The following is a 5,271-nucleotide window of genomic DNA, read 5'->3' as shown; positions in this document are numbered from 1 at the left end:
AAAAAAAAAAAAAAAAAAAAACTGGCATGGGTCAAGGAGCATACCTGCTTATCTCCGAGGGTAAGGAACCTCTGGGATGCAGTCTGGCTTTCTTGTAAAAAAAGTTTGCGGGTGCCATCCTCTTAGATGTCTTCATCTTTCTTTCTTCATGGCTACCTTGGGACCTTGGGTGGATAAGAGCCCCCGCTTAGCCAGAAGAGGCTCCCTCCGGCGGAACGGATGCTAGGCTGTTGGGAGAAGACACTTAACTACTTAACTGTCTCTGTAGTGTGGAATTCTTGTGGAAGAGAAGGATGGGAAGGGGCTCTGAGCTGTGTCCCTCCATTTCTGCTTGCCTCAGCCTCCCTTCTTCTACACACCAGAAAGCTGAATTACACAATTTCCCAGGACTCCTCATTCCTTTAAATGCCAGGATCCTCCAGGAAAATCCCCACTCTCTCAGAGATCTGGGGTTAGAAATAGCTTTCAAAGCAGGCTACCTAGAAATGTCTCCTCCCTTGCTCCCTTCTCATCTGCCTTTTCTCCAGGCAAATGAAACAGGCCTTACCCTGACACAGGCCTTCCTTGGTCTCATTGCAATGGAAATGACTCCATTTCAATCAGAGAATCACCTACGAGAATAGGCATTGAAGTATATACAGTCTGTGCTCCAACCGGGGCACTGCGGGCTAAAAACTGAAGCCTTGGGTAAATGCCTTCCCCTCCCCCGCCTTGGTTTCTTCATCTGCAAAATGGGATATATAAAAAGCAAATTCTTTACAGGGCTGTTAGAAACGTAAGTGATTTGAACAGTGTCTAACACACACAGGTATCCAATCAATGCCCCCTCTTACTGTTGACCTTGTAGCTACCACGAACACGTGACTGAACAATTCCCAGCTTGAGCTACTTTTTGTCACTCCAATCCAAGTGATTATAGTAAAAACAAAAACAAACCCACCCTCAGTGATTCTGTTCGTACTACAGTGTCTTGTGGCCCAGTGGGCTCCCTAGGATAATCACAGATACTGATGGTTCAATGGAGCAGCAGCCACATTGTCCCAGAGGACAGTGTTTACGGTGCACATCTCATGCGGCATCTGTGACATCTCGCATCTCCGTTCCCTTCTGCCCAGGCTGCTGTAGCTGTGGTTCATGGCCCCCTTCTCTCTCTCCTTGATTACTGAAGCTGATTTCTCATTGAGCTTTTACACCTTCTGGCCAGCTCCACCCTCCTCACAGTTATCAGATATCAACTTCTAAGCACTAATAGCTGTGCAGTTGTGTGAGCCTGCCCACACAGTCCTGTGGTTCCTATATCCACCATGTTTATCAGCAGCCATTTTCCTGTCTTAAGTCTATTTCTCCATTCAGAGTGTGGTTGGATAACTTGGAAGTCTAAAGAGGCCCACAAGGAAATGTAGAACTTCCAGGACACACTTGAAAGGGACTTCTTCAAAGCCATTTATGTCATCCTTTTCGTCCCTCCTTGGTTGGATTTTCTAAAACCAAAGTAGATGTTAACATTTTTTAAAAGTCCTGATTGCTTTTGTCTTCTGGAAATCCTACAGCCTGGGGAGTCAGGTGGATGGCAGATAGGAATCCCAGCCTGGCTTTGTACAGTTCTGAGAACTTGAACAAGTGATTTCACCTCTTGGGATCACCTTTTGTCATCTGTAACATGAGAAAGGACACTCCTCATGGGACAGGTACAGAAGTGAGTTAAACTTCAGAGCTCAGACACCCAGGGCAATCCTTCACCACTGCTGCTACTGAAAAAGGAAGCTGCTGTTATACATTTTTTCCTCTAAAATGCTCTTACAATTGCTCTCACTGAAGCTCATGAGCAGTCTTTCTACAAGAACAGCTCTCTTCCTGTCCCTTAACACTTTTGAGTTTAATATCTGAAGCCATTATACATGAATTACAGTGGGGAGAAGTCCTCAGATTCTTTTCAGTCAGCTTCAAAAAGAACTTACCTTGGGAGCTCGGACTCCTCTTTGAATTATGTCCCTAAATGTGGAGTCTTTCATGTCTCACACAGTCACTTCTGGTCCAGAGTCTTTATTGACTGAAATGCTAAGACATAACCTATGGAGGCTATTTTCTGTGTCCCATGGACTCAGTTTTCCAGTTGCTACATTGTTGTGGATGCTTCCATTCTTCTTTGTAGTGGTTTGAAGAAACTCAGCTGGAGTATGAAATTGCTGTAGCTTATGTTTTGTCAGGACATTGGCTACTATTTTTAGAGCTACTAGAGGCTGTCCAGCATGAGAGGTATATTCATTTTGTTAAAATTAAGACAGATTTTGTGAGATTTATAATTAAGCTGTTTATTTTCCAAACCATAGTGGTATGTTCAAAACACCTTAATACTGAGGGTAAGCTAGCTGCTTTTTAAAATAGAATTATCTTATGTTGAGAACAAGTCCCCCCAAGTCATTATCTTTGCTGTAAATATCAGTGATTCCTTGATGTCTTTGGCCATGGATGGGTTCACTTGTTTATTGCCACAATGTAAAATAATAATAATAACAATAGGAGAACAAATGGGAATCCTTTGTGGCCTTAATTATCTGGCACTGTGTGGGCAGAACAGTGAAGAGCTTCACTGGGAAAAGCAGACATAGACAGGTCTGCTGTTTCAGTCTTTCTGAAGAACAAAAAAGCAGAATTGATTCCAGATAGCGATAGCTCTCACCTAGTCTGCAAGCTGAATGTACAAACAAATGTGGCAGATGCCTTCTGGGGGAATCTCAGCCATAACTGTGAGCATCAGTCACTCACGAATTGCCAACTGTTTGAGGAAAACTAATGGCGTGTAACAAAACAGCCTTGCCATGCAAGAGAGTTTACACATGAGGAAACAGAGTTCATAAAACAAGCAGACCAGAACCCTAAAGGTAAATATCTAGTTATGTCTTCATAGATCCTCACTTTGCCAAAAGTTCCCTTCTACCCATTGCTTCCTAAGGCACTTTCCCCCACGGGGCAAACAAGGTTCCTATTTCAACAGATTCCCAAGGGCTATCCTAGGGTTGTGCAAAACCTGCAGAAGGCCAGTTGTAAATATTCTATCAGAATGCTTACTTGCCTAAGTTGAGTCCAGGGGGACTTCTTAAAGTGAAAGAAAAGCTCTGAAAGACTGGGCATGAGCAGGAGGCTCACACACCCTGTTCTCTTCTTTGTGAGAAGTTGACCTGTGGTTAATTCCCTGACTCTGTTCCCCTGGAAACTTGATAAAAACTTACAGTGTCCACTGTGTTACTAGGCAACACTGTGCAGCATCGGAATGGCCACATGATAAATTACATTTGGCCTGATGGTTCTAGAAATATTTGACAAGAGCTTTAGGATTTTCTCAATTCCCTGACTCTTGTCACTCTTATGAAGGGACCTTGGTGACTAGATCTATGAGATTCCTCCAAGACATGTGGGATTTGTAAGCTACAGAAATCCCCACAACTATTCAGGCAAACCTTGTTCCCACACCTGAGTGTTCCCTGGGTAGATGATAGCTCCTCCAGAGTAAAAGGCTCCCTAGATTTCTATTGACTAGAACATAGGGTGCTGGCTTCTGGGACAGATAGGTCTAGGATAAACTGTGAGTCTGGATGCTCAGCTGAGACTTCAAAGACTAGTGATGTTCACTAGAACCAGAGAGCCACAACTCCAGGCTCACAGCCTAGAGCAGTATCCAAGTGACACCCAGGCCTACATAAGTGGAGGTGACACAGACACCTGATGTCACATCATCACTGCTGGCCATGAGACACTCCAGAAGACTTCTATCACCATTGACCCAAGAGAGGGAAATCTCTGTCACCATTCTTGTCAGCTAGACGTGACATGTGTCACATCGTGTAGTTTTAGATCATACACTTGTACCTTTGCAGGGAAAGCTGGGAAGGGGAATTTATAGCATGGGAAACCATGACACATAACATGGGAATTCCCATACCTGGGAATGTTAGCTATGGTTTTGAGGAGCCAAAAAAGTCCTTGCTACACACTTTCTTCTTTACTATTTTTAAATAATAACAATAATAATAGTACACACATGCTTTATTTTCATAGTTTGTATTGAACTTTATTGGACGTACGGGTCATGACTGGTTGGCTTGTACTCTAACATATGAGAATCAAAATATTGACCCAGCACAAGGACACACTGAGTTGACACCCTGGAAGTCTCACAAGCTGGAAACAGGGGAGAGGAGATAGCTCTGGCAACTTCGACAGGGATTATAATACCTCTTCTCAGAGAAAGGATGCCAGCTCCTCTTTCAGAGGGAGGACCGTGTTAGCTCATTCATCTGGTGGGCCCGGATGAACAAGCACACAAAAGGGCCCTGCACCATACATGGCTGTTACACATCTCCTTGCTATGATAAACATGCTTGATGAAAGCAACTTAGGCAAGTAAGGATATGGCTTGGGCTCACAGGTTGAGGATAAGGAACTCATAAAAGCAAGAGTATGAGACAGCAGGCCATACTGCATCTACAGTCGAGAGGCAGAGAAGGGGATGGATGGAGGCTGGCCCTCAGAGATCTCTTCTTTTTATTCAGTCTAGAACCCCAGGAAACAGTGCTACCCATAGGTAAGGTGGGTTTTCCCACCTCAATTAACCTAATCTACATAATCCCTCACAGACATGCTCAGAGATCTGTTTCCATAGTGATTATAAATCCCATCAAGTTAACAACTAAGATTAACCACTGTAAGGGCTTTTGGAAACTGGCCCCAGATCTCAACTACCACACAAATGATTTGTAATAATGAAGACATCCATTCCGAATTTGAAATAACTGATGCTAGAGGCAAAGTTTTAAAATATGATATGGTTGGAACTTGGATATGGCTGCAACTTACTTTATCTGACCAAAGTAAAAATTTATTCCAAACCCAGTAAGTGTGAAACTACAAGTTATAGTTCACGAGTGAGCTGTAAGTCAACATGGTGCACACATTAGCAGACGACAAACTGTGGCCAAACTGGTACACTGTCTGGTTTTGAAAATAAAGTTCTACTGGGGCACAGCTGCACTCATTCACTTACGTATTATTTAGATGACAGCTTTTGAACTGTGGTAGAGTCAATTCCTAGCAACAGATAGCTGAATGTTCATAAAACTGAGAGTCGTGTTTGGCCTGTTCCAGAAAATACAAAAATGCTGACCTTAATGTGAATTGTAACTATCACTTAAAACCAACAACAAATTCAAATTGGAATTTTAAATACCACAATACTCTTCATGAAATAAAGTGCATATATGTGTGTGTGTGTGT

The 5,271-nt window shown here is 43.0% G+C and overlaps 1 protein-coding gene across 1 annotated transcript in view; it reads left to right on the top strand.

Annotated features, from left to right (window-relative positions):
- The window catches only part of Btbd11 (BTB domain containing 11), a 278,823-nt gene that overhangs the window by 170,596 nt on the left and 102,956 nt on the right, over positions 1-5,271 (top strand). The gene's annotated exons all lie outside the window — the stretch shown is intronic.

Source organism: Mus pahari, chromosome 9 (genome assembly GCF_900095145.1).
Source record: "Mus pahari chromosome 9, PAHARI_EIJ_v1.1, whole genome shotgun sequence".
Lineage (NCBI taxonomy): Eukaryota > Metazoa > Chordata > Mammalia > Rodentia > Muridae > Mus > Mus pahari.
This window is presented reverse-complemented; position numbering and strand designations above follow the sequence as displayed.